Raw genomic sequence first — 11,511 nt, 5'->3', positions numbered from 1 at the left:
ACCAATAACAGATTATGATTCTTTTTGTCACTCTGTGCAGTGAACATTCACTGGGTTGCATTCCCATCTCTTTCTAGAAACTGCAAGGATGTGCATCTTCCTGGCAGTGTCTTCATAGGAGATGTTAGTATGAGTGTGCAGGTCCTCAACACACACTTTAGGTCGGCTTGTAAAAATGAACCCCGGGACTTACAAAAGTTATTGCCTAGGTGCAGTCTGCTGCAGAGGGAAGAAATGCCTAGTGGCTCCTGCATAATTTACTATTAATACAACAATAAAATCTGTTAAGACATTTAGGGGAAGCTTGGGTCATACGGTTAGCATCCATTTACCTTAAAATGAAGAAGGGGGAGGGGCGGGGGAGGAGGGGGAGATTATTCATTGTCTAGTGGCATTTGTAACCACTTGTGTCCTTGCTCTCAGCGACTCTTTCCTTAACTAAGGTAACAACTAAGGTAACATCATGGAACGGTCACAACATTTTGATTCCTATAATCTCTTCCACCTGCACTTTGCCTCAGGACACAACAGAGGTTTTTGTTTAACTTTTTTTTTTTTTTTTTTTTTTTTTGCGGTACGTGGGCCTCTCACTGTTGTGGCCTCTCCCGCTGCGGAGCACAGGCTCCGGACGCGCAGGCTCAGCGGCCATGGCTCACGGGCCCAGCCGCTCCACAGCATGTGGGATCCTCCCGGACCGGGGCACAAACCCGCGTCCTCTGCATCGGCAGGCGGACTCTCAACCACTGTGCCACCAGGGAAGACCCTTGTTTAACTTGATCATGACATTTTCAAACACCAAAGGTACAGATATTAATGTCACAGACACAACGATGCCAAGCTGTATCAAATGTTACTGTTTTTCCACATTCCCATCACTCCTCTGTTCTAGAAATACGGCACTAGTCCAAGCCTCTGTTTCCTCCCCCCACCCAGCTCCCAGAAATGACTTTCCGGGCCTCACCCTTTCCGTCCGCTGTGTCCACGGCCCTGGTCCTGGACACCGTCTTATACTCCAGAGAACAAGGTGCCTGTCTTCTGCGAGGGTGACGGATGGTGTGCAGGACGTGGAAACGCGCGGCAGTTCTGGCTGCTCGCTTGGGGCTCTTTCAGCCAATGCCCTGTCTCAGCACCGGCCTCACCAAACCTGCCAGTTAGAATGAGCTTCAGGAAGAGGCCAGGTGCCTCCAATTCCAGCCTTTCTGTGACTCGGGGCGGTCACTGCTTCCCACGGGCACCTCCCCCTCCAGCCACTTACTTTCCAGTTTAATTAGACCACTCATCTTTCTGTTAACCATTTCCCAGCCATTTTGTCCATTTCTGGAGTCTTTTACTGCCTTCGCTCCCAATTTTTATCCTTTTGGGTTTTTACTCTTATCTTAAGGGTTTTAGTAAGAAGAAGACATAAGCGCATTTTTTTTTACGAGCCAGAGGGGTTTCTCCTCCCCATAAGCAGTGAAACACCCCACTGTTTTTTCAAGAAGGACCAATCATAAAGGAGCAGCGTTGCCTGTAAAGTTTCAGAGGAGCCCTTCCTACGTGGTCCACCACGAGAAAACACTTCTTTAGGTAAGAACCTGCATCGACTAGAACGATATTATCCAGACGAAGAAAGACTAGGCACTTCATTTCCAAATTTACTGCACCAGGAAGTTTTGCGTGATTATTTTCCGCCACTTACATTTGGCTCCGCTGTCTGACCTTGGAACAGAAGAATTTTTGTGTTTTGTTATTTGGAAGTTCAAAATATTATAATATGTTATAACGAGATGCTACAGAATAAGTAATGAGACGGTTGTGAGACTTTGTTTTTTTTTACAGCTGTGAAAGGGTTCATATTGTCCTGAACAGTATTCGTTCCACATTTATTTATTTCATCCACAAATATTTGCTGGATGGTCAGGATGTGCTAAACCTTGGGCTGACAGCTCGGCGTTGCAATGTGTGGAAGATTCAGGCCCTGTGTGTGCATGTCTATTTAATCCCACGATGGACAATGTCTTCAACCCACACAAAGTCATATCATAATTGTTAATTAACAAATGGAAGTGAGAGACCAGTGGGGCTCTCCACTCAATTTGACAGGTGGCTTAATTTTTAAATAGTTACTGGATATTTTCGGATAATCTACCACGTGACTAAGTTAAATGCACAAAGCAGAAGATTATAGTTAGAAGAGCCTTCTTTAGGAGTGCGGCTTTTTCTTCTCAGAGTCACACACTGAGCATTTAACTGATTAAGAATACGTTTAAAAGACAGGTGGGGATTTCCCGTCACAAGGTCAGAGAGTAGAGGAACATGTGTCAATCCCATGTTTATTAGATCCACAAATATAGTTCTCTCTACTCTAAGTGCTTTTAATTTTCTAAGAACCCAGCCCTTAGAGCTGGCTTCTGGAATCTCTGGCCAGGGCCGTCTGGGGAAACATGAGTTCAGTTACCAAATATAGTTGAGTGGAGGAAGAGGACAGATGGGGTCTGAGCCCAGAGCTGCCTCAAAGTGACCACGGACCAAGCAGTGTGTCATGAATAAACAAGGCCACCTTCACTCCCCCAGAAAAGAAGAAACGCTCCTCTGAAATCCATCACCTTTTGGGAGTCTTCAAAGTAACCAAGGATTGAAAAGGTCTGTAAAATATATCTTAATATACTAACTAGTAAAACAACATTTTTAAAGCTCTTTATTAAAAGCTAAAAAATACAATAGGAGTTAGCTAGAAGATGTAACACTGTTTAGAAGATGTCTTGATTTTTCTTTTATCTGGAGAGGAAAAGTAATGGGAATTTTGCAGTCCTTCCCAAAACAGAAAGTACATGAGATTTACCTGCAGGGTTTTATTTCTACCTATGCTGTCAGAGAGCTGCCTTTTCTATTAAAATCTTAAAACTAAATTGGGGCTATTAATTCCAAAAGGATTAAATGTACTGATGGAGCCCACATTTGTCAAGATCATGTCTATGTTTTATAGAAAATAAGAATGCAGCTAACTCAAACCTTGCCTATACTTAAGCTAAATACCGATGGGTTAAAATGATATACTTTCGGTTTTAGTAACATTTTTAAGTTGTTAATTACACGTTCGAAGAACTTTTTAAATGAGTTGAGAGTAAAGGCAGACATTTTAAATCCTAACTATGCATAAAGTTTGCATATTTTTTTAAAAGATAAAACTTCCTAAGGAAAACTATGGTCCAGTCAAATTGAAAACTTACAGTATAATTCTACATCACATGGGCTGTAAGTTACACATGAAATTGTCTTGAATCCAGTAGATGCGGTTGATACAGAATGACTTCAGGCTCATGTTACTTTTTCAACGTTTGCTAAAAATACTAATTACCTTCTAGTATGAGTAATGTGTCGACATCCAGAGCCCATTGCCTGACAGTATAACACTGACCAAGTCCGTTCAGTCATGAATGTGCAGAAATTACATCCTTATTACAGAACAGATATACTTTCCAATATCTTTTTCCTCTAAGACAGAACTTGAATGCTCACCTCCGTTATCCAGATTTTAAAAATCAGAGTCTATCTGACAAATTATTGCTAACAGTAGACAAGGCCTAAGAGACTTATCAAGGCAATACGTATGCTGTGAATATATGATTACATATACCCAGAATACAAATCTGTCCTTCTGCATTCCTGTGTCCGATGTGGATTAGGGGCCCCGTGTCAGTTCTCTGTCTGAGCTGCTGTTGGTTGATAAAACTGAAAATTAAAAGGGTCATAGCATACTTTACAATATAATAGAGATCTGGATTACACGGGACAATTACAATCACTTTGATTTCTCTACCTCCTTTTTTTTAAAAATGCAGAGGATAGCATTAGTCAAGTTTCAAAATAAATCTGACACGTTCTTAAAGAGATACCACCTGAAATCTCCAAGGCCACAAGAGTCTACACTTTGCTAATGTGTGTGTGTGTGTGTGTGTGTATAAGACATCAAAGGGAATTGTGTTATCTGAGCTCCAGCCAGGAATTCAGGCATGGAGGCGATGGCCGAGTCCTGGTTAAATTCCAGCAAAGGAAATAAAGACTGAGCAGAGCAGCTCTGACTTGGATGTGTTATATCATATGAGAGAACACAGATACAAGTTTGGTAAATAGGCTTTGAATTTAGGTGAGGGAATGAAGGCCAGAATAAGGACAGTGGCAGTAGACATGGATGGTCTGGAAGTAAAATCTAGAATGGATTCAATATGGTGAATAAAGATAGTATACAAAGAGGACACCAGTAACTCCAAATACTCTCTCTGGAAACACTTTATATGGCTGTTGTGGGCATGAAATCAGCTATTATGTTATGTCTCTGCAATTGAGATACAATATACCGTCTGGGGAGAATTTAAAAACTGAAGTAAAAATATGCCATGCCTCCCTGTAATGACAATTTACTTAAAGATTAGGAAAGAGTGGAATCCACATGTATTTATTAAGAAGTGGATTATAAAATTATTGTGCATCTTTTTGCATCAAAAAGGGTTTAATAAATTTTTCATATTTGACTTTAGCCCTATAGGGAGGGAAGGAGGGAGGGAAGGAAGGAAGGAAGGAAGGAAGGAATGAAGGAAGGAAGGAAGGATTTTAAAATGATGATTAAAGAAGACAATTTAGGTGATACAAACACACTTTGTTTAACCCTTCATGAAGTGGACAGTCTCTTTTGGAAGAGCCTCACCATGAAGAGGAAGACAGGAAGCTTTTATAGGATAAAGAACAAGGGAGAGAGAAATAGAAAGTGCTTGATTAGCTGGGGCTGCAGACTCACCTTTCTGTGGTGAGATGGAGGAAGGAGGTAAGTAAGGAAACCAATGCCGGTCTGGCTTGGGGCGGGCTGACCGGATGCATGAGTTTCTGTTCAAGCAGAGTGTTCATAGGGACACAAAAGTTCCCTAAGCTTCAGGTTGCTGACATGGCTCCCAGGCAGGAGCAGCTCCATCTTGGACCTAAAAAGTTATTTCAACAGAAGGAAGAAATTTCGTCTAGGAATTGCATGTGCTTCCAGAACAAGGAAAAAAGAAGTTTTAAAGCTTTTTCAAGTTTGGTTTTCATAGTTTGGGTTTTATTTTAAAATATTTTTAGTCTTGAATCCTTGTACCCATAGTTTTTATTACTTTTAGTAATTGTTTAAATACGAAAATAAACAGAAACAAAATGCTAAGTTCAATATTAAAATCACTCAGAATTTCCACTTTTTTTCCCAAAGAATGTGAAAACAGCAACCAAAGATTCCCCTAACAACCCCATCCTCAACCCACCGCAGACGTAATCAGCACCCACTGCTTGACGCACCATCTTCCAACCTTCCTCCTGTATTTATCTCTAACTGTATACACATCTTAAACGCCTAGTGAAACGTTGCTACCCCTGTCTGGACTCTCTAAAGCACCTGGCCCGTGTGGTTTGGGATACTGAATGATCCTTGGTGCCTGTCAGTCTTTTTCTAACATCAAAGATTTTTCCTTTCAAAATTGTAGCAGCTCATCAAAGTCTCTGCAAAGGATTCCATGAACTATTGCAAAAGTCCTCCCCTTGTTTAAATGATTCAAGTAAATACCCATGACACACCAAGTGTGAAAAGACAACGTGGCAGTTCCGTGCCAATTTGAACCATGTCTACCATTTCCTGGTTCAACTTTGGCTAAACAATTGAATGTTTTTATGCTGTAGGTTGGGTAATCAAAATAATTTAAAAAATTAGTGTTCACCCCATCTATTATTCTCAGGATCCAATGGTTCACTACAGATCTTCCTGAGCTCATGATGGGGCTCCCTCCTGGCAGACGTATCGCACGTTGAAAATGCACTGAATACACCTCACTTACCTACCGAAGGTCACAGCTTAGCCCAGCCCACCTTTGTTACCAACCAGGGCTCTTGGCCTCCTTAATCAACAGAAATAGGTAAGAGGCCAGACGAGAAATTCAGGCAAGGCTTTATGGGGGCCCCTGCTGCAACAGGGGAAGCGAAAGAAGAAACAGGTGCCCTTGCTCGCGCGCTGATGGCGGGGCAGGATGGTTCCTTATATGGCGTGAGGGTAGGAGTGTGTCCAGGGGTCATCAGGAAGGGTGGCTTAGGTGTTTCGCCCATCCCTTTGGTGGTGGTGTGCGCAGGGGGCATGTGCAGTACTCTGCTTTTGCTCCCGACACCCCGCTTTTGCTCCGGGCTCTTCAGAAGTGGCAGTTGGGTTTTTTGGTCTTTTTGTATCTTTTGTCCAGAATTTGCCCCAGCTGCGCATGCACGCAGTTATTTTTAGTCCCTTACAGTTTCCTTGTATTTTATTGCTTGAGGAGAGGTGCAAGCACTGCAGCAAAGGGTCCCAGGTCCCAGCCTGTCTCACCTTCAAGGTGCCCAGAACACTTCCATCAGTCTGCAGTTGGGCGAAATCATCTAACACAAAGCCCGTTTTCTAACAAAATGTTGAATATTCCATGTAATTGATTGCATACCGTAATGACAGTGAAAAGCAGAGTGGTTGTCTGGGTCCAGAGGGTTGTAAGTACATCGGTTGTTTACCCTTGTGATCGCGAAGCTGGTTGGGCACTGCGGCCGCTGCCCAGCATCTCGAGAGAGGATCAGACTGCACATTACTGGCCTGGGAAAAGATAAAAGCTCAAAATTCCAAGTACGGATTCTACCAAAGGCCTATCACTTTCACATCATCGTAAAGTTGATTAGTCTAACCATCACAAGTCGGATCATCTTTATAGGAAAGCCTGCAGCTCAAAATTTGGAAATCAAGACTTTTGTCGTTTGCAACTGAATTATTCTTCCTCCTGGACTCTGCTGCTTCTCATGAGGTGCCTTGTCTTCCCCAACCTCCTCTCAAGTGGGGGAGTTTTTTTACATTTCAACAGCCTGTGTTCCTTGCCACTGGGGACGGTGCAGGGGGTGTCCCACAAGTATTTTCTGACCGACAAAATAGAAGGTTGTCCTCGATAGCACAGATCTTTTTTTCAGATAATTATCCTCCAAAGTCAGCAACTCTAAAAACAAATGTTATTCATAATTTTAAAAATTTGCCTATTTTTTTCTATTATTTGTATATTCGTATACGTATCTGAATCATATGGATATATATGTCTACTACATATTCAGGAGCTCAAAAACAAATGTTTTCCCAAATACCAAGATCATAATGCCAAGACAATTTAAGAGGATAAAATTGCTTATGTCAGAATGTGTGATATATGAAACATTAAATGTTCAGTGAAAACTTACACGCTCTATATTTCATAGTGGAATATGGGTCCAACAGAATTCAGATAATGTGAACTTAGGGCAAAGCTGAGAACCGTAAAATCAACCATGAGAAATAACCTATCAACTAAATGGCATAAAATTCCATGAGAATGGATGAAGTATGCACAGGGATGTAATGACGTAGGTGACCATGGGAGCTGACGTCTGATAGCAACATTTCCTTGGGATACGCCAGACACTGATAGGTCTGCTGAAGGTCAAGGTGGGCGGGCAGCTATAACGCCTCCCACTATTTGCAGACCCTCCCAAGCCTGTGCTTTACCACATGTTTGCTAATGCCTGAGGGTTTGGCACCATCACCTGCTGGAGGGGTCTGCCTTCAGAGAATCCCCAGGGCGCCCGCAGTTCCTTCACTGCACAGTCCCAGAGTCTGAGGCACCGCTGGCCTGAAGTGTCCTCCTGCTGTTACCGTCAGCCCCGCCCACCCACAGCGAGCTGTCCGGAACTGCTACGGTCTATGGACACCGATGGGAGCCCGCAAGCATCCGTCCATCCCGTCCTATCCCACTTGTACCCTAACAACTCTGAAAGATGATCTGAGGGATAAAAGCACAGTACAGTTTCCCAAAATCAACTAACAAAAGATTTGAGACCAAAACAAGTATAAGAAAATCAGAACCTGACATTTCCTTGGTTTCCTACTTTTGTCTTTTTTCCTGTTAAAATGGCAGCTTCTTAGGGCAGAGAAGCCCATCTTCCTCACGGCCGTGTCCCCAGTCTGCAGAAGAGGCGCCTAGCGCATAGCCGGCACTCAACGAATCGATGCTGATGAATAAGACAACAGAGGACGTAAGCCAGAAACATGATTTGTATTGGGTTGGCCCAAAAGTTGGTTACAGAAAAACCTGAATGAACTTTTGGGCCAACCCAATATTTCTATGACTCAGAATTTAACCCTGAGCTCACCGGTATCCACACGTCGAAGAGTGTCAACATTTAGAGAATTCCCGACGTCTAATAGCAGGGATGCCAGAAAACGAATGTCGTTCCGGCTCTGAATTTTTTCATGACAAACTTTCTTTGAGGGTAATGAAAACCATACAAATCACTGTCTACTTTTTTTTTGTAACGTGGTGTCAGAACTACCACCATTTTGTACTGGTACAAGGACATGTAATGTGTATTTTATGTGTATTCATTAGCAGCTATGAACATGCAGCACTGATTACTTTATCAAGTTCTTCTCAGAAAGCAGAGCCCCGGCGATGAGTGACCATTGAAAAGACAGGTGACAAAGCTGCACAAAGAGCAGAACGATTCCTCACCGAAGACAGCCTGTCCCAGGGAGGTGTTACGGGGCCTGGGGCTGAGTGAGTGGAGGGGACAGGAGTGGCCTCCAGGACAGGAGGGGACAAGATACCTGCAGTGTGTCCCGTGTCTGCTGTGGATGCGTGGCTCCCTCTCCTGTCAATTCCCACCCAGGGCTCAAAACTGGTTCAAACACTAGGTGTGGTTTTCTCCCTCACCTGCCACGATCGTGACCCAGACACTGCCAGGCGTCCAGCACAGAAAGGCTATCAGGCAACACCTGCTTTCCCGGCCTTCACAGGGTTCTTAACTAATCCTTAGAGTTCAACAAAATGAATGTTACAACAAAAGACCTGCAGAGTGTCATGTTCAAAAAAAGGAGTGAATTGTATTGACTGGAGGATCGTAGAAAGTAACCAACAAGAAGTGAAATTAAGTAGTTTTCAAGGATGAGCTGGAGTTGGAAAAACAGAACAGACGGGAAAGGCGAAAGAAACCACCTGCGCAAAGCTCAGGGACGTGAAAGAAGACGATGTTCAGAGCGGGAGCAGGTGGCTGGGTGTGGGTACAGCGCCTGTCACAGTGATCGTGGGAGACGAGGCCTGAGACTTCACATCTCGCTGACCGTCCAAGAGCGCACAGGTAACCTGCCTGCCCCGTTTGGACCTTCTCTTATTAGCCGGGGGACCACCGGCAAAAAAAGCAGCAAAGGAATGGCACCGCCAAATTCGTAAGTGTGATTTCTCTCACCATCCGATCTCATATATATATATATTTTTCCGATGTCCTATTTTAACAGGAATCATCATTTTCCTCCTTGTCTTTGGGTCATTCTTGACTCTTGCCTAATCCCTCCTCCTGGATTGTAAGATGGTTACAGAAGAGACCATGCCTGGCTCATCTTCGCCCTCCTGGAAGCTTCCCTTGTGCATAGTAAATGGAATTCACGGTCAATTTATCATTCCGGTAAAGGAAGAGTGACTAAACTGGGAAGGACCATTTCTCCACACGAAGAAGCTGGACCCGCAGGAAGCCAAAGAAAACAGAAAATAGTTGCAGCTTACGGGAGTTTTAGGGGAAACGACAACTAAACCAAACTAACAAGGAAGCGATGAAGGAGACGCAGAGGAGAAGAGGGAATTTCCAGGCAATTCGACTTCCTTCAGAAAAGAGGACAGAGGCAGGCGGCAATGATTTATAGACACTTTATGCCTCACTTTCCAATCGTCAACCCTGCTTGTGCAGTGGCCACTGACCTCACCCCTTCTTTACTCCTTTTTACACATTAGTTCTTTTTTAGTGTGTTACATTTTCTTTTCTTTTTCTCATAAAGTTGCTTTATTTAGATTCCAAACAAACCAAAGGAGAGAGAAGAGATGACCCCGAGTCAACCCGTCCACTCACGAGGCGGGACCCTGAGTCTCTGGCTGCAGCCCACGCGGGGCCCAGGGCCTCTAGGGCGGCGGCCTCCCTGGAGGCGGAGGCGGAGGAGACGTGGGCTGGGGGACCCCGGGCCGCTTGGCGCCCGGAGGTGGTGGCGGCGGCAGACAGGCGGGTGGCTGAGGTAAGATGCGGTGTCAGGGCTTCTCGGTGCCCAAGTCCTGCGAGTCGTCCCAGAAGCAGCGGTCGGCCTCGGCCTCGCCGTCCTCGTGGAGGAGCTCTGTGTCCCCGCGGGCGCCGGGGTCCCGGTCTTCACGCAGGACCCGGCCGGCGTGGTGGGCACCTGCACGCCGCCCCGCTCCGCGTGCGCCGTCGTCCCCGGGACCTGCTTCCGGTTGCTGTCCGTGTACTCGCGATACTAGCCTTTGCTCTCTTCCAGCTCCCCGTGCATCACGTAGGCGCCCCCGTGGGCGGGAGAGGTGTTGGGTCTGAGGGGGAGGGAGACGACGCTCTGGAGCGGCGTCCTGACGTTCTGGGCGGGGCTCCGCCTCTCTGAGGGCGTCATGGACTGGCGTGGGCGGAGGACGGCGACGCACACGTCCCCAGTCCCGTAGATGTCGGGGTGCTACATCTTGGTCAGGGACTAACAGGCCGGTGGTCGTCGAGGGGGCTCTCGAGGCGCCTTGAAGTAGCCGCCCTCGTCGTAGGTGTCAGGGCCGAAGATGGCCACCGCCCAGGTAGGCAGGCGGCCCTCGTCCACCGGGCTCAGCGAGACGCCCTCCACCGGCTCCTGCTGCAGCCCCTTGAGCTCCAGCAGAAGCGCCTCCTGCGAGCTGGGCACCAGCGACCCGGCCATGGCGGCGGTGGGGGCCGGGGGCGCGTGGGAGCCACGGGACATCTGCCGCCCAGAGCCCCCGGGCCCTCCACTAGCTCTGCGCCGCTGCCAGTGTGTTGCATTTTCTGTATGGATGTCACCAGCACGGAATTGCCGGAAGCGCTGTGTGAAATAACACATGAAATCTCAGGGCAATAACGGAAATGTTTGCAGTTGTATCTCTTTGGTTACGACCTTTTAATGTGAAGGTTGAATAACATGGACATCTCTGAAGCATAATTTTCTGGTGAGTTTGGGCCACGTGGAAATCTCCCCTTTGATCCATGCTATGAGCGCTTTCCCGAGCCCACGTGCATGTTCTAGCGGCGATGTCGGGGTTGCAGATTAAACCCGGACCACATATACCTTCCTGCTATTGTTTTCTTTTTCACTGTGCAAGTGGTTTCTAAGCTACACCTAATCTGGACAACTGGATCCTGTCAGATGGTGCCTCTTTCAAACCAAAATATAAATTCATAAACAGGTGATTTAATCTGCCTCCGGCAAACACTCCCTATTTTAAAAAAAAAAAGAATTTAAAGTTGTTGCACCATTCAGAAGTGTGCTCTCTAGCTTCCTCGGACAGTGCTTTTTGTGAGGTTTTAAAATCTATCATGTTATTTTCACTTTGCACTAAATATCCTTAATAGCAGAACTCTGATTTCTGACCCACGTTTTCTTAATCGGATCCATTGCTGGGACCTCGGCTGTGAAACGATAATATGATGGTAGGGAAGCAT

General features: G+C 45.6%; 1 protein-coding gene and 1 pseudogene across 5 annotated transcripts in view; one reads left to right on the top strand and one right to left on the bottom strand.

Annotated features, from left to right (window-relative positions):
- The first annotated feature begins 2,472 nt into the window (after positions 1-2,472).
- Positions 2,473-11,511, top strand: part of PALLD (palladin, cytoskeletal associated protein) — a 399,249-nt gene continuing 390,210 nt past the window's right edge. For 2 of the 5 annotated variants that reach the window (XM_067745408.1, XM_067745410.1), the window contains exon 1: positions 2,473-2,622. The gene's annotated coding sequence lies outside the window, so the exon portion shown is untranslated. The remainder of the gene's footprint in view (positions 2,623-11,511) is intronic. The other 3 variants (XM_067745409.1, XM_067745411.1, XM_067745412.1) reach the window with 3 other exon arrangements.
- LOC137228430 (ubiquitin-conjugating enzyme E2 R1 pseudogene) lies at positions 10,095-10,753 on the bottom strand (annotated as a pseudogene).

Source organism: Pseudorca crassidens, chromosome 7 (genome assembly GCF_039906515.1).
Source record: "Pseudorca crassidens isolate mPseCra1 chromosome 7, mPseCra1.hap1, whole genome shotgun sequence".
NCBI classification, from domain to species: domain Eukaryota; kingdom Metazoa; phylum Chordata; class Mammalia; order Artiodactyla; family Delphinidae; genus Pseudorca; species Pseudorca crassidens.
The sequence above is the reverse complement of the archived record's forward strand: the minus strand, read 5'-3'. Positions and strand labels throughout refer to the sequence as shown.